The sequence below is a fragment of the Schistocerca serialis genome, chromosome 1, assembly GCF_023864345.2.
Source record: "Schistocerca serialis cubense isolate TAMUIC-IGC-003099 chromosome 1, iqSchSeri2.2, whole genome shotgun sequence".
Taxonomy (NCBI): Eukaryota; Metazoa; Arthropoda; class Insecta; order Orthoptera; family Acrididae; genus Schistocerca; species Schistocerca serialis.
Genome location: NC_064638.1, coordinates 840,065,981 through 840,089,187, shown reverse-complemented (window position 1 = coordinate 840,089,187; position 23,207 = coordinate 840,065,981).

The following is a 23,207-nucleotide window of genomic DNA, read 5'->3' as shown; positions in this document are numbered from 1 at the left end:
CGAGCTTCTGTAAAAGATCGCCAGTCTTGGGGATATTGCGTCTGTTTTAGATTTGGCATGTTTGTTTCCTTGTTTCTGCAACAGTGTTCTGATCCGTTTTGTGTACCATGGAGGATCAGCTCCGTCGTTGTTTTTAATTTATTTGGTATAAATCTCTCAATTGCTGCCGATACTATATCTTTGAATCCCAGCAATATCTGGTCTACACATATGTTATTAATTTGGAAGGAGTGGAGATTTTCTCTCAGGAAGGCGTCAAGTGAACTTTTATCTGCTATTTTGAACAGGTAAATTTGTCGTTTAGTCTTGGAGGATTTGGGGGTCACAATATTCAATCTTGCAACGACTACCGTGTGTTCACTAATCGCTGTATCCGTTTTGATGCTCGTTATTAACTCAGGATTATTTGTTGCTAAGAGGTTGAGTGTGTTTTCACAACCGTTTGCTATTCGCGTGGGGTCACGAACTAACTGCTCGAAATAATTTTCAGAGAATGCGTTTAGCACAATTTCGGATGATGTTTTATGCGTACCTCCGGAATTAAACATGTTTTTTTGCCAACATGTCGAGAATAAATTAAAGTCACCACTAACTACAATCGTATGAGTCGGGTAAGTGTTTGAAATCATCTAGCAGTATCTGTCTCCTGTTTTCCAGGCATCAGAGAAGTTTTCCTGTGTACCTTGCTGGACTAGTTCTCTTCGTAAATATGATAATGCAGAGAAATGACTTAACCTCACCCCAAGGATTCCTGAACGACATTTCAATCTGCAGAGTCGTGTGGACTGATCTTAAAGTTCCTGATAGATTAAATCTAAGTGTTGGGCTAAAACTCGAACCTGGGGCCTTTGCTTTTAGTGGGCAAATACTCTACCCACTAAGCTTTGCGAGCACTACTCACGAGCCTCCATTGCCGTTTTCCTTTCGGGCGTAGTTCTCTCATGCTTTTGAAACTGCACAGAAGCTACCTCGCATTTCAGCGTACCTTCAGACACTGATAAAAAAAGTTCTCCATACGTATTTAAACAGTCCTCACGGTTTACCTGTTGACAACCCTACTGTTTTCGTTTCTCTCTGCCATGAAGGTGAAAATAAGTTGAGCTCGACTTGTGTCTTCATACGTTATATCCTCCAGACTTGAAGTGGTCGCTGTGTCAGCATTAATTTCCACAAACTTATGCACCTCAGCAAATAAGTTAGTTGGAGTGTAAAAAGCGCACAACAACGGCAGAACTTTGCTCTTCTGCTCGAAATAACTGAAATAGAAGTTACACCGCTAACCAACCTCACATTTTTATAGTTTCTTTTATAAATACATTCCTTAGCCTCTCGGAAGTACCACTGAAAGGCCTCGTAACCCCAGATCCTTTACGCCAAATTGAAGCAGAATAAAAATACAAATTAAAACATTTAAGTCGTAGAGGAATGTACTTAATGTATTGCTGAGTCCTGAGTCCACCGCTGGAGGGACACAACTGGGATTTATGATTAGATTGCCAATCCTGGTTTTCTGCTCTGTTAACTAGCTTCCAGATGTTGCTCGCGAATTACGTGAGCATTTATACTAAATTCAAGGTTCAGCCACGTCGTCACTTTAGCCCCCAGACATAAAGATCTTAATGAAGAGATACTGTTCATTTATCACATACTGCTATCCCAACGTTATCGAAATTTTCAATTCACGTTATCATTTGAACAGCGAAAATCTCAGGTTTCTTAACACAGAAAGGTTGTCTGAAAGACATTTATATCATTACTAGCATTGCTGAGATGCATGGTCCTACTGAAACCCATTTCGTCAGCATACTACCGCCTCAACTCTCGTTCTCTTGACAAAACTGTGAGCGGGACGAGAACTCCTACGCTGGACACTACTCTTCTCGACCATTGCGATAAAACTTGCACCATTTCAAAACTTCTCACGAAATAAGTCAAAACTTCATCTATTCGTCACCTCTTCTCCATACATTACAGTATGGCGAATGGTACTTGTTATACTAGAGGACTAGCTTCTCTGGCAACCAAGAAATCTCGACTGACTCGTTGCCTCAGTGATGCTGCTAAACTGAAGGCCCTAAACCGCACGAAAGGAAATGATTGGGTTTCGATTCCAATATGGAACAGAGTTTCAACATAGAGAAAAATAATCATGACAGTACATACTCATTTACTTGCAGTTCCATAGGAGCTGAACAATCGTAATAGTAAAAAAAAAAAAAAATAAAAAAAAAAAATGTCGTAATATAGTTTAACTACTTCTCTGCCAGGTACAAACGTACACTATCGCTTAATGAACTACAGTTACACGCCTAAATGAAGTACATCATCTGTGGCAGAAGAAGGCTTCATTAGTTGATACATTAGGCTGCGACCGGTACGTCTTACTCTTCTGTCGGACATAGACTGTGACATCGACAGGTATCTTAAAAATGAGGTTCTAAGTGGCTCTGAGCACTATGGGACTCAACTGCTGAGGTCATTAGTCCCCTAGAACTTAGAACTAGTTAAACCTAACTAACCTAAGGACATCACAAACATCCATGCCCGAGGCAGGATTCGAACCTGCGACCGTAGCGGTCCTGCGGTTCCAGACTGCAGCGCCTTTAACCGCACGGCCATGAGGTTCTAAGTGCTGAGAATTCTGCTTGCTGCTATGACAGTCATACATCACTTACACCCTATAACTTAACTAAATAGCAATACTTATCAGAATGATTATAGAACTCATAAGATATCAAAAAACCGTAAAGTACGGTACGTGGTTGTAAAGTGATACAATTATTTCTACTGAACGCCGAATGTCAGCCTTCTGTATGTTGGATGTGTCGGATATGAAACGGCATTATACATGTGGCTATGACGACTACATGTGTAGTGTTGGTGACGAAAGAGAAAAGAGAGGCAGAAACTCGACGCCGCCACTCAAGGTGCTCCCATGGAATAGCACCAGGAGGTCGCCTGTGCCTGAATGGCGTTTCCATGGGATGGGTAATCTTCACCAGCGTCATTTGTTATAGCGTCGTGAAACATCGCCGGAAAGTTTGAGACTGAACCCTTAGCGTTGATACAAAGCGTGGTGATCAAACATTCACGATACCACCTCCGCTTCCCTGGCCGGACAAACATCGGCGAAGAAAATTTCTTCCTCTGTTAGGATTAGAATCGGCATACTAATCACATAAAGCGCAGTAGTCTGAAATACCAATATTTGCCAGGAAGGTGTGTAAAATATCAATGTCAGCGGAGGTGAAAAAAATGGCTCTGAGCACTGTGGGACTTAACATCTGAGGTCATCAGTCCCCTAGAACTTAGAACTACTTAGACCTAACTAACCTAAGGACATCACACACATCCATGCCCGAGGGAGGATTCGAACCTGCGACCGTAGCGGTCGCGCGGTTCCAGACTGAAGCGCCTAGAACCGCTCGGCCACAGGGGCCAGCAGTGGAAGTGAGATTACCCTTATCCTATTTCTTTGTGTTTACTACACGTAGTAATGCAATTTTTTATTTTTTAGATGACATATCAAAGTTACCAACTACTTCTTACAATCATACCTTCACTGTGAAGTGTTTCTGGTTTTGTTATGTGCACTAATGGCTATTAAAATTGCCACACGAAGAAGGTATCATTCAAATGTAAGTGAAATGTGCCACTCTTGGATAGGGAAATGATTAACGTTTCTCCCCAACAGCACAAAATGGTAACAGCGGCTCCATCTAGCTCGAATGTATAAAGACAGATCACGCAGTGGGATTTTCATTCACGACATTTTCGTTTCGATTGTTTGAGAGGTTGCATTTGCCTGGAGTAATGAGGAAACCGATTGACCGATAATTGCCGGAACTCGATAGTGGCAGGGTCTTGGTCTATCGAAAATTCGGTTTATCGTACCGCAATACTGCCACTACCCTTTGTCGGGATCCAACGAAAGTGTTGCCGACAACTGTATGACCAACGACAAGGTTTTGTGTACACCACCGCGTATTACCTAAAAAAGCTTAAGTCGTGTGGCATGAATGACTGGGAGACCCCGAAAGGCAGGTTCAGATGAAGAATTTGAGAGCTGTTCCTTATCCTCCACGAACGCGTGCACCTTTCCGTCTCGAAGTATATGAGTTGTGTTTGTAGACGAATGAAGTAAAGTGTAGACGATTGCAAAGGTGTGCGCATTTTGTCGTGTCGTGTTTGCATTGAAGGTGATGAAAGGAAGGAGAGCGTGAAACGCGGTGCTGGCACATAGTCTACTCCTTTCGAAGAACACCAATGTGCCCCACCGAGCTTAACGCCTCCATCCAAATGGCGGCTCACCATCATCAGTGTTGTATACCCTCGTTTCATGAGAGAATATGATGAGGTTTGGAACTGAATTCAGGGCATTGGCGCAAAGGGGCTTCATGCCACTATCCCCCCTCTTACCCTTGCCAAAAATACAAGGGGTTAAATTGCCAACAACACGTGGTCTACCTGGACGAATAGCTATCAAAGTACTGCCCACGCCCGACGGTGCTTAAGTGATCTGACCGAAAAGGTGTATCCCCCCCCCCCCCCGGAACGGACATTCACACTGAGTATAGATTAAGTTGTCATACAGAATTCATCGTCATAAGAGCCCTGCACCTCGGAGGGTGGTTACGCCGGACGAACACCTCTGGTTGACTTATCTGGTAATTTGGGCAGCAGCCGTAAAAGTTTTACATTTTAAAGCTGATGGCATTGTTTTAGGGCTTTGCATGTCTGTTTTCTTTTCTTTTTTTCCAGTAAGACAACCAAGGTCGCATATTGCCCATGCTGTCCTGAAATCCTGTACACGGAAGGTGTTTGTCCTAGCCCTGGCCAGTGTGATCTCCATAGCTTTCACTGATTAGCAATAAGCGGTCATATGTTACCGAAACACTGATACGGCACCATTCGCCAGCCAGTACCATTAATGAAAGGAGCATGGAGTGATGTAGGGACCTACCCATAATTGTCATCCAAGGTCATATCAAATCAGTGACTAGAAGGGTTGCCAGAGCTGGCAGCTCTGACCAGGAGAACACGACAAGTGCCATAATTCGACTCCCAACGAACTTCGCTCCGTAGAAGAGGAGTCAAAACAACGGAGAGCAGCGGGCTTCGTTACAGGATCATTTAGTAATCGCGAAAGCGTTACGGAGATGATAGATAAACTCCAGTGGAAGACTCTGCAAGAGAGACGCTCAGTAGCTCAGTACGGGCTTTTGTTAAAGTTTCGAGAACATACCTTCACCGAAGAGTCAAGCAGCATATTGCTCCCTCCTACGTATATCTCGAGAAGAGACCATGAGGATAAAATCAGAGAGACTAGAGCCCACACAGAGGCATACCGACAATCCTTCTTTTCTCGAACAATACGAGACTGGAATAGAAGGGAGAACCGATAGAGGTACTCAAGGTACCCTCCGCCATACACCGTCAGGTGGCTTGCGGAGTATGGATGTAGATGTAGATGTAGAACATGTTATCGGCTTATTAGTAGATATTCGGCCGTTTCTGAGAAAACGATGGCCAAAGTTTTCGATATAATTTTGATGCCTTTTAGCGTGCGATAACTTCGCACGAAACGGCGACGCAGTAGCCAGCGCGCGGCTTCTCATTTTTGCGTCCCATGTTCGCAACCTGTTTTTTTATATTTATTTTATTTCTTTATTTTTCATTTGTGTACTCATGTCCGTAGAAGGTTACCACACGAACGTTTCTTGTCAAGTTCGGGAATACAAGGACGTTATAGTAATTGTGAAATTACGATTGAAGTTCGCAATAAGTATCATACGTTTTTTACATAATGTATGTGCATACGAGTATATATAGGATTTCAAGAGTTGCAACAGTTTTATATTCTCATGTTCTTATATTTCGTTCTTATATCAATTCTTACATTAATTATTACATTTTACTCTTACGTTCATTCTTCAGGAAGATTTGGGGCATTCTCTTCGACGATACAGACCGTAAAAACATTCAAAAGACAGGAGTCCGAACACCACCAGCATCACGCGAAGTCAGAATACCCTGAGTGGTGTTTCTTCGAATGAATCTCACTCGGGAAAGAAACGTCGTTAACAATGATAGGAACGGAAGAAATTAATTAAAATTTGTGCCACTGCCGGGACTTCAACTTGAGCCTCGTTCCTTAACACTGTTGAAGATTTCACTCGTTGGCAATAATTTCGCGGCATACCACACATAACGGGTCACTTTACCGACAACTGGCGCTAGCAATTGATTATGAGTCAAGATACACTACGGGAATTTCACCGAGAACAATTTCAAATAATTTTTTCTTTCGTTTAGTGTTTTTATATATTTGTAATTGACTCACCATATATACAATTAGTGGACGAATAAGGACAATGTTATTTCAGGATACATCGAAAAACATCAGTGTAGATAAATGTGAAACCAAAAAAAGTAGTAATCGTAGTAATAAACGTGTTTCGAACGCGGGGTTCAAAAGTGTAAAGCCGTGGCGATAGCCGCTGCGTCACTACCTCGGCTTTCGAATTAGCCGTTAAGGCATATAAAGCACCTCGAAAGCTTTTCTCAGGAACGGTCGAGTATCTACAGACAAGACCAAATACGTGTTCGCTCATTTTGACTCCTCCTCCACTGAGCAAAGTCTCTAGAAATTCGGGTTTTGGCACTTGCCGTGTGAGTACTGAATGACACACAGTGTACAATATGTCATCAACTGCAGATTTAATCACGTTTTCATCCAACAACACTGTATGTGCACGATAAGCAAACATAATTTTTGCTATCCTACCTGGTGTTGCAATTGTATTGGGCAGTAGCGCAGTAGCAGAGACTAATGCCAAAGCAGAAATCTGCTGGTGACACGTTTCGTGAACTTCTGAATTCGTTAAGCTGGATACGTGTCACTGAGTGGCTGCAAATATCCTGCCGGTGGCGGAGATACGCTAATTCGCCCAAAGGTGAGCCTTGCCCACATCGATGCTACCGATTACTGAGACACGCGTAGGCGGTGCCTCGAAACGTGTATCTGCCATCTGCACGTGTCACCTTCAGATTAATCTCAGTTCTCATGTCACGCTTTCAGCCTCTCCACAGGTAGCCTTAACAGCCTACTATGACAAAGGTACCTCTTTCAGAAACGCTCAGGAACAAAACCTTTCGGTAACTCTGAACGGGCATTTCACGCATTCGTTCCAAACAACTTGTACCTATACGACGCCTGTAACAAAAATGGAAAATACTGCATAAAATATTTCATCGTGTTTCAACAATCTTCAACGCCAAGTTACTCGTACCTTATTACACCAATGTATGGATTTATTCATTAAAATTGCGTTGAAGAGCCAAAGAAACTAGTACAGCTGCCTAATATCGTGTAAGGCCCCCGCGAGGAAGCAGAAGTTCCGCAACACGACGTGGCATGGACTCCACTAATGTCTGGAGTAGTGATGGAGGGAACTGACACCATGAATCCTGAAGGGCTATCCATGGATCTGTAAGAACACGAGGGGGTGGAGATCTCTTCTGAACAGCACGTTGCAAGGCATCCTAGATATGCTCATTAATGTTCGTGTCTGAAGAGTTTTGTGGTCAGTAGAAGTGTTTAAACTCAAAAGGTTTTTCCTGGAGTCACTGTGTAGCAACTCTGGAGCTGTGGGGTGTCGCATTGTCCTGCTGTAATTGCCGAAATCCGTCGGAATGCACAGTGGACATGAACAGATGCAGGTGATCAGACAAGAAGCTTACGTACGTGTCACCTGTCAGAGTCGTGTCTAGACGTGTCAGGTGTTCCATATCACTCCAGCTGCATAAGCCCCACCCCATTACAGAGCCTCCACCAGCTTGAACAATGGAAATGAGCGTTTGGCGTCATTGGCCGGGAGGCCCCTCGCGGGGCAGGTCCGGCCGCCATATCGCAGGTCTTATTACATTCGGCGCCACATTGGGCGACCTGCACGCCGGATGGGGATGAAATGATGATGAACACAACACAACACCCAGTCCCTGAGCGGAGAAAATCTCCGACCCAGCCGGGAATCGAACCCGGGCCCAGAGGACGGCAATCCGTCACGCTGACCACTCAGCTACTGGGGCGGACAGCTTGAACAATAAGCTGCTGACATGCAGGGTCCATGGATTCATGACGTTGTCTCCATACCCTTATACGTCCATCCACTTGATACAATTTGAAACGAGACTCGTCCGACCAGGAAACATGTTTGCAGTCATCAACAGTCCAATGTCGGCGTTGACGGCCTTGGGCGAGGCGTAAAGCTTTGTGTCATGCAGTCATCAAGGGTATATGAGTTGACCTTCGGTTCCGAAAGCCTATATCAGTTATGATGCCCAGCATTGACATCTGCAGCACTTTGACGGAGGGTTGCCATTTTGTCACGTTGAACGATTCTCTTCATTCATCGTTGGCCCCGTTCATACAAGATCTGTATCCGGCCGCAGCGATGTTGGACGTTTGATGCTTTACCGTATTCCTGATATTCACGGTACACTTGTGAAATGGTCGTGCTGGAAAATACCCAATTCATCGCTACCTCGGAGATCCTGTGTCGCATTGCCCGTGCGCCGACTATAATCCCACGTTCAAACTCACTTAGCCGGCCGAAGTGGCCGTACGGTTAAAGGCGCTGCAGTCTGAAACCGCAAGACCGCTACGGTCGCAGGTTCGAATCCTGCCTCGGGCATAGATGTTTGTGATGTCCTTAGGTTAGTTAGGTTTAACTAGTTCTAAGTTCTAGGGGACTAACGACTTCAGCAGTTGAGTCCCATAGTGCTCAGAGCCATTTGAACCATTTTCAAACTCACTTACATCTTGATAACATGTCATTGTAGAAGCAGTAACCGATCTAACAAGTGCGTCAGGCACCTTCTGTCTTATATATGTGTACCAACCGCAGCGCCGTATCCTGCTTGTTTATATATCCCTGTATTTGAATACGCATGCCTTTAGCAGTTCCTTTGGCGCTTCAGTGTGTAATATTAAAGTCTGTCTACTTTGTGTTTTGGATTTCAGGATTCTATTTCCTATACGTGTAGAGGTGCGAAAGCTTGATCACGAGGAAATACCGAAATAAGTATTGCAAAGAATCCTAAAAAAACCAATTACAGACAGTAGACTTACTTTTAATCGAAAAATGTGTCATAGTCTTTGTGTGTCACATGAAATAATTATTCTGGATTCGATAAGAATACTAAGATTAATAATGGTTCACAAATTAGTGACTAAGCAATGCGTACAGCAATGAAAATTAGACTAAAATTGGAAATCAAATAACCTTACATTAAAAACTCTAATTTTCAATCTAAGTAAAACAAGGGGGATTCTGCATTTAGGATTAGTTCCGAAAACTCATTTTCTTTCTATCGGCTGGTCAGCATCTTTAAATGTCATCCATGCATTCTTGTGAAAGAACTAAAACTAAAAAAGATGGGCAATTTAGGCTATTCGACTGTTACTACTGTAAACAGGACATGAAATACATACTACAGTCAAACAAGAAATGCACACACATTCTCTTTGAAATATAGTTTCGTAATTTACAACGCAAAATTTGGAACATTTGAGAAATACTTGGCCCATTACTGAGAGTGTAACCCGTATTTAAAAACTTTTGACAGAAGTTGTCAGCATGATCTGTTGGTTGGTAAGGATTGTAAACAGCCATTAATAAAGTACTATTACGGCCTGGTCAGTTACAGTGACTTAAATTAATGAATCTAATTACATACCGTTATCATAAATCGCAAACTCCTTTCTTAACAGTGCATAAAACAAACAACTGATGTCACAACCTGTATTTTTTCTGTTATTAAAATCTCTAGTGATGACAGTGCTAAATTGAGACGGAAGTTAGGTAATGGTTTACACTTTACCAACTTCCACTGGAGAGTAATAGTAATGTGAGCAGCACAAACACCAACTTCTTTCTGGATTGCAGTCATTAGAGGAGCTGCCCCCAGAAACACTTCCCATTTAACCAGCATGCCATCTTGACGATGTACGAATATTCCGTGTAGGTTAGGGATTGTGTTCAGATGAACAGAATTTCGGCTGACAACCAACCACCCAACTTCAGATGAGTTTCACAGATGAGAATGTTGGTGTACGTCGCTATGTTATCATTACGAGGACTGACACAGTAGCGCATGCGTGGAGGTATTGGTTCTTCGACCGCCCTCTGTCGAATTTAGCCCTCCTGTCGAATATTGATCTTTGTCTGACGCGGAGGCGCATGTGTAATGGAGTTATTCTATGGACTCCCTTTGTGCAATCGGATACCCTCGGAGTTAATATTCAGTGTTCAAATTGTTGAATGAACTGGCGACGGACATGGTATTAGAAACAAAATTTTGTTTTCGTAAAGAGATTAAATGAAAGACAGGACCCCACGCAGTACCCAGTCGAAAGCCGTGATAATCATTAATATTATCTTCTGAAAAACGTGATTTCGCGTGTTCCTTAATAATGGAATCTCAGAAGGTACGCGTCACGACTAAGATTTTTGTGGTGGGCTAATTCGTGTAATGTGAAGACAGAATTATTCTCAGCTGTGGCTGGCTTCTTGCACTGCGAGCGTCGAGTGTTCCACGCACATTTCAAGTATCTTGCTTGTATTTTGGTCAATGTGGGCTTTGCCAGACTGAAACGGTATTCTGTGGATTCCATCGTTGCAACGGAAAACTCCACCTGACCTCACCTGTTCATAGTAGCCTTGATGTCAGCCGACATATCATGGCAAGAAGTGGATTTCATCCGACTGTAGCTTCAAAGCCTCAAAGAACAAACAGCATTTCTGTCTTAAAATTAGTTTCATCTTCGACGTTATCACATAAAACAGCGGAATAAAATTGTAGATATTTGTGTTGTGAAGTCGCTAGGACAATACTGTTGCAGAGTGTCGCTGATGAACTATAAAGCAGAATAGCATCTATACCCTACGCACTGGGTAATACTGATGAACAGTGAGCCAATTTAGTACAATACTTCACATGCAATGAACGTATGAGACGAAACCCTGTGTCTTGATCCCAATGTCTTGAAACGGGACCAGGTCGCAGTGTGTTGTCCAAGTAAAACAAGCAGTCTACATTCCCACAGTTTGGTAGGGCTACGGGTTATAATAATTACCGTCTGGCTGCAGCTGGATGCAGCATATCTGCAGAATACTTGTGATTCTCTTCCTCGATGAACTGAGACAGTGACTCATGTGGATGACAAACATTTTGGACTGTGTATTTAGCACACAATTCGTTACACAAAAATAAGAAATTAGGACAACTTTATCGAAACTGAGTGAGTTTTATCTCCCTGTCCATTATGAACTTGCAAAGTAATGCAGCGTGGTCAAATAAAAGTGGCCTGTAGAACAGAGTTCCAGGGTACAAGGAAACACAGTAGAGGAAAGGAAATGCAGTAATGACCTGACTGTAGCAGATGTCGACAGTGACCACCACTCATTTCTTTGCGCATTTTGGCGCTTGTCAGCAAACTGCTAAAGGCGGATCGACGCTGGACTGCCGGAATTGCTGCAGTCTCATCCGAAATATTCTGCTACACTTCTTGAAGACTATGAGCGTTATTGCGATACACCTTAGACTTGAGGGCTCCCCACACAAAGTAATCGCACACTGACAAATCAGCTGACCTGGGTGGCCAGCTAGGGCCGCGACTGGACTTATCTCTCCTAATAACTCGTCAGGCGTGTAGAATGTGTAAATTTGCTCCAAGGCTCGGCCGGCTGTAAGGGCAGTTGCTCCATCCTGTTGGAAGTAACTGTAGGTCTTTACATCCTCCGTTAATGCTGATACAAATGGTTCAGGCAGGTTCGAATCCTGCCTCGGGCATGGATGTGTGTGATGTACTTAGGTTAGTTAGGTTTAAGTAGTTCTAAGTTCTAGGGGACTGATGACCACAGATGTTAAGTCCCATAGTGCTCATAGCAATTTGAACCATTTTCTTGAACCACTTTTACTTGCAGTATAATAAAATTAAAAACTTGTGAGCTACAGAAACCACCCGTATGATGATGATGCAACAGCTATCAGGAAATTGCTCAAGAGTAAATACTGCCAATTAAACAAGATCAATATAGTACAGCCTTAGGAAGTCTGTAATCTTTCACATAGTAAAATATATTACTACTGCTTTCCACCGAGATGCCATCGTTAACAGCGACTGAGAGATTAAGTTCAATTACTTAACAACAGTCAGTTGGTTATCAGACAGTGAAGTATGAACAAGTGTGAAGCTGAATGGAGTAGTCATTTGGCATACGGTGCAGCCACACAGGCGAAAGCTAAGGTGGCTAGGATGATCTACCACCCTTGCAGTGTCTGCATCTGGCCGCTATCCAGTGGCTGTAGGCACTTGGGGTGAGTGTTTGAACTCCCTGTGTAACGAAGCCAGTTGTCACCAAACCAGCTGTGTCGGGTACAGTGGACTTGCCTCATTTCTCACAGCAGTAGCTCGCGTTCAAAATTCTGCATTAAATTAAAACAGATATATTTTCCATACTAATTTATTTCAGCAGTTTCCTTCCCTAGACTATATCCTTAGAAAATGCAGTTAAGAGAGAAAACTCGAATGTAGCTTTTAAGGAGAACGCCAATAAATTTATTAAGTATTCCTTTTATCCTCATAAACATGCTAGTTACACATTGACAGATATAATTAGGCCAAAATTTATGGATACAGTCAAAGGCAAAGCCACGTCAAAGATAAAAACTATAGTGCATGCTAGCAATATCAGTATGAATTTACTAAGAGGTACATTGCAATATTTGGTTCCATATAAATACTGTACGTTAGTGACCCAGATCGTGAAACTACATATACAGGGCGTCCCAGCTATCTTGTCCACCCAAAATATCTCTGGAACAATAACAGCTATTGGAAAACGACTTTCACCGGTATCAATGTAGGGCTGGGGCCCATGAATGTACATATTTGGAAACATTCTAAAACTAAAGCATATGTGTTTTTTAACACAAACTTATGTTTTTTTAAATGGACCTCCTACATTTTTTCTTCAGCAATCCATTGCATGACAAAGCACATACACAATGGCGTTGATTGCATCGCAATATTCCCATTACATCCCGAGATATTAAGACGCGAAGTTGACGCTTGAAGCACCCGACTTGCGCTGCTAGCGCACGTCCTGAGGCTCAGGCGTGAACCCCATGCTGCCTGTAATACCGATGTGATTGACATGCGTAATCACACTTCCATACTTATCAAGAGGTCCGAAACGAATAATGCGGTCTGCTGCCATCTTGCATTAATGTCGAACATTCCAGCAGGTATTTATCCCATAGGCTAGGGGTGATGCGGTTCTGTAACATATCTGTGTACCGCAACGTTAGTCACAAAGTTAACTTCGCTTATCGTTAATCCGTTACTAAAAAGGTAATGCCGTTCAACGTCAAAACTTTACTGTACTGTAGATCTAGCGCAAGTGACAGTTAATCATTCACTCGCAATAGTAAAATTCATGTTGATGGCTTTAGTGAAACGAGCAAGTGGACTAAAAGTTTTACCGTTGTTTAGGTAAAAATGTTTTGATTTGGGAAGTTCAGGTAGGACATAGAAGATGAATGTAAACATGTTTAACCAATTAGTTTTATTATCACATAATTATCAATGTTATGTTTATCTAATGCATTAAATGACAAATTGTTGCAAACAAATGTTTCTTAACATCACTGGGTGAAATGGCCCTTTGTAGAAACTTCCACTGTGACACCAGCACTACAAACTAAACATAGGGTTCACATCTCATGCTCAAAGTGATGCCCATTGGCTTGCATACATAAAGTCACTCTGCGGATGAAGGATGCCCTACTTCGTGCTACTGTTTCCTCTTTGATGACTGTACAAGCATCAATAATCCGTTGCTTTATGTCCTCTGGTGTTGTTGGTTCATGTTGGTAAACAGCATCCTTCACTGCTCCCCAAAGAAAATAATCCAGCGATGTAAGGTCCGGAGATCGGGCAGGCCACCTAACTGGGCCCCCTCGTCCAATCCACCTACCAGGGAACTTACGATTCAGAAGTCGTCGTGCTCGTAAGGCGTTATGTGCAGGGCATTCGTCATGCTGATACCACATGACCATTCTCCGGATCAGAGGTACGGTGTCCAAGAGAACAGGAACATTGTGTCATATAAATCTGGAGTATTGTCTGCCATTTTGGGTGCCATTTATAAAGAAAGGTCCGATAATGGTATCTCCAATAATCCCACACCAAACATTAACTTTCCACGGACGTTGATACTCTACCTGGCGGAACCATTTTGTATTGTCTGCGGACCAATAATGCGTATTCCGCATATTGACAATTCCTTTGTTGGAAAATGATGCCTCGTCGGTAAAGAGAACATCTGAAAAAAAATTTGGATTAGTCAGAAGTTTTTGCTGAGCCCACCGACAAAATGTTACGCTATTGCGGAAGTCATTTCCATGAAGATCCTGGTGTAAATGAACATGGTAAGGATGAAATTTATGACGTTTAAGAATACGCTGTGCACTTGATTTCGACACACCAACTTCACGTTCAATTTGACGTGAGCTGATTTGTGGATTCACAGCTATGGTAGCGAGCACAGCAACTTCAGCACGTTCATCTGTGCGTGTTCTAGGACGATGTCGAGGTCTTGGATTTAAGCTTCCCGTTTCACGTAGACAAGATGTGAGACGACCAAACATCCGGCGCGAAGGCGATGGCTTGTCAGGGAATCGTCTTCTGTACAGTCGTTCTGCCTGAACAGCATTTGGTCCACCTACAGCAGGGTACAGTACAGGTATGTATAGTAGGGTAGAAAACAGACATATTAACTTAATAATCATAATGTTCGCTAACAATACTATCAAGAAACAAGCAATCTCATAACGTATTTCCCGTCAACGTACATTCTCCATGGATCAGCAGTATTTCTACCATATCTTCATGTGTGTACATTATACTGTACGGTATAAGTTCCACAACACAACGTTTATTCACAATGTGTACTACCTCCGTGGCGTCACTAGATTACTCTGATGCACGACAACACTGGCAAGCGGTGTACTGCACGCCAAAGCAACAACAAATGGGATGCTCGGAGGGTGGTGGAGTACAGGAGTTTGCATGGGTCGCAAATCATAAACAAGGCGAAGTGGTAACTGTGGCAGTAGTGGGAACTACGTTGGACGCTTGACTAGGTGGAGCCAGGCCCTGCGCGACAGGCACAATGGGTCATATAATGCATTAGATAAACCTTATTTTGGGTGTGCAGGATAAATAAGACAACATGACGGGTGTACACCCGATCGGTACTGGTTCATATTGTGTACGTAGATACGTAAAGCTTGCAAGAGGGAAACCATTATGTGCTTATGAGACTTGATGGCAGCAGACCGTATTATTCGTTTCGGACCTCTTGATAAGTATGGAGGTGTGATTACACATGTCAATCACATCGCGATTACGGGCAGCATGGGGTTCACGCCTGAGCCTCAGGACGTTCGCTAGCAGCGCATGTCGGGTGTTCCAAGAGTCAACTTCGCGTCATAATGTCTCGTGATGTAATGCGAATATTGCGATGCAATCAACGCCATTGTGTATGTGCTTTGCCATGCTATGGATTTCTGAAGAAAAAATATAGGAGGTCCATTTAAAAAAAACATAAGTTTGTGTTAAAAAAACACATATGCTTTCGTTTTAGAATGTTTCCAAATATGTACATTCATGGGCCCCAGCCCTACATTGATACCGGTGAAAGTCGTTTTCCAATAGCTGTTATTGTTCCAGAGATATTTTGGGTGGACAAGATAGCTGGGACACCCTGTATACAAAGGTAATACATCAAGAAATGCTACACTGGCGACCTCTGTAATCTAAAATACATCGTAACTGGCGAACATAAATCTGCTTAGACCACAGAAAAGATTTGCTAACATGACATCAGGTAAAGCTACATTGGCGAAGTGTCGTATATTACAAGACATCGCAACTACAGAAAGATAAGTGCGTTAGGACTTATTATTGGACTAGGAGTTGCTATTGATTGAAACTGTAACACCGAGCTCAGCTGGGAATCGTTAGAACCAAGCAGCTACTGCGACTGTGTTGTACGTGTCTTGGGTTGGATAAACAGAAAACCGCTCGTTCCCGCGGATGCACCGATAACCAGGCAGCACTACGGTCATAATTTTTTCAGTCGGCTTCGATCTGAAGGCCACTGCCGACACATACATATTGAATTTGCTTGTCCTTTCTGAAACACTAGATGGCGCATTAGCTGCCTGGTGCTACCCGATAAAGCTTCAAGCTTCAAGATGCCTCATTATCGTCGAAGCGTACAGCAAATGTCCTCTTGTCATTCCAGTGCATTCGACTACTAGCACTGAAAACAAGAAACTTCAGATGCGTCGAAATTGAATTGGACCTTGTTCAATGCCTTAGATGCAGATGTTATGGTGTTGTCGTAGTTGTCAACTTTATTAGATATAACAGACGCTGATCCATGTGTGGACACGTAAACTGGAAGTACTACTGGTACCTCATTCGTAAGTGCATTTTAAAGGAACATTTTTATGCTAGATGCGTCGCAAGAGGTACAGCAGTTTGCACTGAGTTTGGAATGAGTTTCATGTATTATGTCAATTTTTCAAGAACAGAATGGAGCTCTCGTACATTTGTACGAGAACGTAATCTCCATATGGGCTATGCATGCATAATAGATGGAAGAGCATCGTGGGTATCAAAGACATGTGCTAAATATTCGATTTCAGTACTGCAAAACGAACATTACTGTAAATTACACGTGAATCATGTTTAAGTGAAAATTTTAAAAAGAGACTCCAAGTTTTGGACGGAACTTTCGACGTCACCTGTTAAAGAAAGCGCTGAAATAACAGAGGGAAAGAGGCGCTTCCGAAGGGAAGCTGTTGGTGCTGATATAAGCCGATGTGCATTTTAACCACACAATTCTTTTTAATTTTTTATCCAAGGGAAGTAGGAGATAATCATCAGCTAAATAAAATTTTGAAATGAGTCGTTTGCATGCTAGGAGATTCATAAGGTTCCTCATATAGATGAGGAACCGGGAAGGTATAAGTCACTGTTTGATTATTAACTGTAGCTTTGAAGTAGGAACAAATCCTCATTCTCCTGTTTGTTCTTCTTGTGATCACAATGGAAGATGCCCACTGACTTGGTTTTCAAAATTACGATTTGTTCTAATCTGTTCTGTTCAGGAGCAACTTCAGCCTGAATGCCGTGGGGTACTAGATGAGCGTGTTACAGCTTACTTGGTTTCGCAGCGTCGTTGAGCGTCAGATGCACATGAAAATTCTTCACATGTCCCAGAGAGCCGTCGAAAAAATATCCATATTTTACACACAGCTGATGAATACTGGCATGAGAAAGTTGCGTATCAATAGTATGAACATTTTTCTGAATAACTAAATCAAGTAAATCCAAAGCGTAGCTGCCACAAATATTAGGACTACAACGCGACTGAGCTACTGTGAGTCTGGAGCCGCGCGAGACCGCTACGGTCGCAGGTTCGAATGCTGCCTCGGGGAGGGATGTGTGTGATGTCCTTAGGTTAGTTCGGTTTAAGTAGTTCCAAGTTCTACGGGACTGATGACCTCAGCTGTTAAGTCCCATAGCGCTCAGAGCAATTTGAACCATTTGAGCTACTGTGAATAGCATTGATGTTGTCGTATGTCATCATTTTTCTTGCAAAACGCACATTCCAAGGCAACGTATACTTTCTTCATAGCTGGCAGTGAGGTGCAGGGGTGATTTTTGTAGTTGCTGGTGTCAATTTTCTCATAAGTATTTGCATTAATCAGTACTCCCGTACGTTAATCAGCACCGTACTCCCGGATAGCAGTCGCCTTTCGGCACGCTAGCAGCACGGACGTCTTGTTTACGTCCTCGCCGCACAAAAAATGACTCTGCGCACTGTGGGACTTAACATCATGGTCATCAGTCCCCTAGAACTTAGAACTACTTAAACCTAACTAACCTAACGACAGCACACAACACCCACTCATCACGAGGCAGAGAAAATCCCTGACCCCGGCGGGAATCGAACCCGGGAACCCTGGCGCTGGAAGCGAGAACGCTACCGCACGACCACGAGCTGCGGAGTCCTCGCCGCACAGCTCGCTCGCGGAGTTGTTTACGTGATTCTGCCGTCTTAGGGCGCTATATTCCCTTCGACAGAGATTAGCTTATGCCCACTGAAAATCAGCAGTGAAGATTAGCTTCTCACCTGAATATGCTCGACGAAAAGCACTGGAGATAGAACAGTTTATCAGCGATGAAGTCAAGATTGATTGCAACGATCTTGTTGGCATTCAGCTGTCTATAGTGAGCAGTGTGATATACGTGAAATTGGTTAAAGAAGACATATGTGACAAAATTTTAAGTGCAACTCCAAGTGGTCATAAGTTCCGTCACTCTGATGGACACATCGGTGACGTAACTGTGGAACATGAGGGACTTGCACTGCGGACGATACGTGTATTAGAACTCCCTTTCGAGGTGCCTTCAGAGGTAGTGGTTTCTGCATTGCGCTCATATGGAAAGGTGATTAGTCATACATCTGAAAAGTGGGTTCAGTTCACTACATACCCGGTTCTCAACGGAGTACGACAGATCTGCATAGAGCTAACCAAAGATCTGCCGTCCTACTTATATATTGGTGACTGATGTGCAATTATTATTTATGATGGCCAGCCGAAGACATGCTCGGGTTGCGAAAAGAAGGACGCCTGCGCTCCAGCTGTCTGCAACGCAGAATCACGCAGTTACCGCCTGGAGACCTGCCGGCCACGACCGCTCCGACGACACTACCGCTGACGTTTGTCGATGTTCTCCATAACGACCCCCGCCCGCAATCACCACTGGCTCCTACTACTGCCACTTCTTCGTCTCCGGTAATGCCTCAGGCTGTTGCGAGAAGCACCGGCGCCCTTGCCTCCTCCTCCCGACATGTGCATTGGTGAGCAATCTCTGGGACAGGGGACGGCTCTTGACTCCATGGTTTTGCCTACTGATGCTTTTGTGCCCCAGGCGTCTTCCGGCACTGAATATCACGTGCGCAAGCAAATGTAGCCGAGGAGACGTCGGAAACGGCGGATCATCCCGTCTAACACCTGCAAGAAGCAGTCTCAAGACTATGAGGATCACACCTATCAAGATGTTGCCCCAATGGACGATTCCGTGGTGGAAGCACCAGTCTGCACCCCGTCGGAGGTACAACCATCTCTGCATGCCTCAGACGCTGTGCCTATGAACGTTGAACAGCAGCTGAGCCAGCACCACTCTTCCACCGCAGGCGTGACGCCGCCTTTCGGACTCCACAGCTAGTCCACCAGACGCACACCATCCATGCACCTTTGCGTGGTCTGACGATGTAGACGGCGAAACACTCACCGCTGAGACAGCAGCGAATCCTGCTGCTCCAACCCTCGACTGCTAATAGACAGGTTTGCTGGATGGGGATGCGAAGCCTCTTGGGACAACATTCCTGTTCTTTGCAGCCCTTCATGCCTCCATGAGCGTCCCAGTAGTCCCAATTGCACGACAAGCTTGCAGGATTGGCTCCATCAATGCCAACACCATTGGCACCCCCTGTCAAACTACAATTGCTCCGTGAAATGTTGAGGGCATCGGACCTCGATGTTGCCCTTTTGCAGGAAGTTCGCCTGGCGACGTTTCCTAGTAACTATGGCTATGTGTCCTACCTGACGCAGGCAGTGGAACAGCTATTCTACTAAAGGAAGGCATTGAGGTAGACGACATGGTTTACCTGCCATCGGCTAGGGGTCTTGCTGCGACTTTCCACAGTGTCCGAGTCATCAATATTTACGCTCCCTCTGGGACGGCCAAGCGACGGGAAGAGTCGCGATTCTATTCAGAACAGGACGCTCCTTTGTTTGAAGGCCGCTACGACCATATTAGTCTTGGCGGCGACTTCAATTGTGTGATATGCCAGAAAGACCAACATCCGCATTTTACCACATGCCAGGAACTCAAGCTGCTCGTGCATGAACTGAACCTACCGATACTTGGGACCGCGTGCATGGTGACCGTCCTGGATATACTTACGTCACTAGCCATTCAGCAACTCGTCTCGACCGTGTCTACGTTTGCCAAGGAATCGTAACTGCCACGCTCGAGTCTGAGCTATGCCCTACCGCCTTTTCCGACCATATCGCACTGTTTCGCTCCAAAGGAAGAAGGAGTGGCGCGGTCGAGACCAGAGGAAGCTGAATGTCGCCCATCTCAAGGATCCTGAATGCAGGCAGGTCGTAGAAACGACGTGGAACAACTGTATGAGACGCCTTCAAGCGTATCCTTCAACATTCCGGTGGTGGCTCGACTGCACCAAGCCTACTTTACGTCGTTCGATGATGAATTACGGTCGCGACAAAATGCTGTTGCAACGACATGCCATGGAATACTAATTCACAATTCTCCGGGAACTCTCAAACCATGCCCCATCTGTTCAACGACAGGTTGAAATTCAACGTATTAAGGCGAAGATAATTTCTCTTATGCGTCACCGCCTTTAAGGCACAATAGTACGCTCAAGATGGCACGATTCTGTACAGGAGAGCCCCTGCCCATGCATCATATTATCCTAGAGAAGCAGCGGTGTCGGAGAAAGCTGGTCAACAGCCTCGACATGCCAGATGGTCGTGGACTGACGTCCAAGAATGATATCGTAAAAGCCTTTGTGGATCACTACAAGCAGTTCTATGCAGCAGAGGACCAGAACATATAGGTAACGACTGATGTCCTCCGTTCCTTGACGGGTACAATGGATGAGGCTGCTGCGGAGATTCTCACAGCGACAATTACGTCTGATGACGTCGCCGATGCTCTTCATAAGAATAAAGCCCCATGTCTAGATGGGTTCTAGGCGCTGCAGTCTGGAACCGTGCGACCGATACGGTGCATGGATGTGTGTGATGTCCTTAGGTTAGTTAGGTTTAAGTAGTTCAAAGTTCTATGGGACTGATCACCTCAGATGTTAAGTCCCATAGTGCTCAGAGCCATTTGAACCATTTGAACCAGATGGGTTCCCGCTGGAGTTTTACCTCACATTCCACATCATGGGATCACGCTAGTCTGCGATGTATGAAGAAGTGATTAACCCTGACCTTCCCCTCCCACCCGAATTCGTAGAAGGCTTGCTTATTCCGGCCCCCAAGCCATTGGGAGGTCGGGGAGTTGGGCATTATCGGTCGTTGACCAAGTTAAATTTTGACTCCAAGATTTTTACCTGGATTTTTGCCGCTCTCCTTCGGCGCGTCATTCCTCAACTCATCTCTCTGGATCAAACTTGCTTTGGTGGTAACAGTAACATTCAGACGGTACTCAGCGATTACTGTGACTTCATAGCACTGGCCACGACCTGCCGCCGTAGCGGAGCCTTAGTGACAGTGGACTTCGACCACGCCTTTGATAGAGTGAGTCATACCCTTCTAGAATACGTACTCAAACGGATGGCCTTTCCGGACAGGTTTATTCACATCGTCTTGCGGCTCCTCCGAGGTGCCGCACCGCGAGTGCTGGTCAATGGCCGTGTGGCGGGCCCTATTAATGTCATGCGGTTGGTCCGTCAAGGATGTCCGCTGTCGATGCTGCTTTTCGCAACCGCACTTGAGCCACTGTTACACGATTTGAGGAGCCGGCTCACAGGGATAACAATCAGGGGAATGCTTTCATCTGCTGCGCCTATGCAGATGACATGGTGTTCTTGGTTCTATCGGAGGATGAAGTGTGAGAGGCAGTGGCATGGATCAACCAGTACGGGACTGCAGCGGGCAGCCGTGTAAACCTGACGAAATCTAGTGCTATGTCCGTCGGTAGAGGTCTTCCAGCAGAGAGTGTGGCTCCATTGCCTTTAGTGGACAAACTCAAATGTTTGGGGATCGCCTTCACGCTTGATGCACGATCTCATTTAACAATAAACGCCTGCTTCAAGCTACCCGCGTGAACGTTCGTGACAGCCTCCTGAGAGCATTGGACATGTTACAAAGGGTGTATTTTGTTAACACTCATCTAGTCTCACGACTGGCCCATTTAGCATAGATTTTACAGATGCCAGAGGCAATGGCACACAGACATCAGGGGGCGTTCGGCTACTTTGGAAGCGCGGGTGTTATCCTCAAAGTCCGCTACGACACGCTGACACTCGAGATGGCGGCCTCGGCCTTGCCAACGTCCGAGCGAGAGCAGCTGCCCTTTATGTAAGCACGATGGTTAAGTCGTGGACCCGCCGCCGAACCGGACTATCGGGAAGCCTGATTGACGAACTGTCCCCTACCTCTCGAGTGGCACCTGCTGCAGTAACCCATACTTCTTCCTCGCTCTCACACATCCTCAGGACCTTTTTCATCGACTACGGTTATGTCCATGCCGACTTTCCTAGTACCGGAAACTCTACCGCACGTGATGTTTACCTTCTAATGATGAGAAATCATGCAAGGAATGTTGTGGAAAGCCGACGTCCTACGATCGCATGGCCCGTGGTTTGACGTTCTGTTCACCATATCATCAGCGACACGAGTGCTAGTGCGACCTGGTATCTAGTCGTTAATGGAAAATACATGACAGAACTTCGTCTACATGCCATAAAAATTACAGATTCGCCGCTGTGTCCTCGTTGTAACACGCCCTTCTGTTCCTAGATGAGACATACTTCCCACGTACGAAGACCAACGCTGTGAACTGGCCTCTCGATCTCTTATTTGTTCTATGAAGGTGATAAAAGTGTTCTTGATTTTTGGACGTTCCTGCAAGATCTCTTTACTTTTCTCGTGCACCATCCGCGATACCATCTGTACTATGCCAACTTTTTGGGTAATGCCTTCTTCGATCCACCCTGCAGCTGGGGTGTCCCACGTATGAGAAGGTGATTTTAGTGAGATTGTGTAATACCAGGACTCGATCCAATATATCGGCAAATGCGATATTCATCGTGAAGACGTGCCTGGAACTTACCTGACTGCCTTGGGATTCAGTGTGCGTCTACCCACAAGTTGGCGGGACGTGGATGCAATTTAGTCTGTTCTGCCAGGAGGGTGTTTTCTTTAAATTCCCACCGAGCGATGTGTCGCAGTGGTTAGCACACTGGACTCGCATGAGGGAGGACGACGGTTCAATTCCGCGTCCGGCCATCCTGATT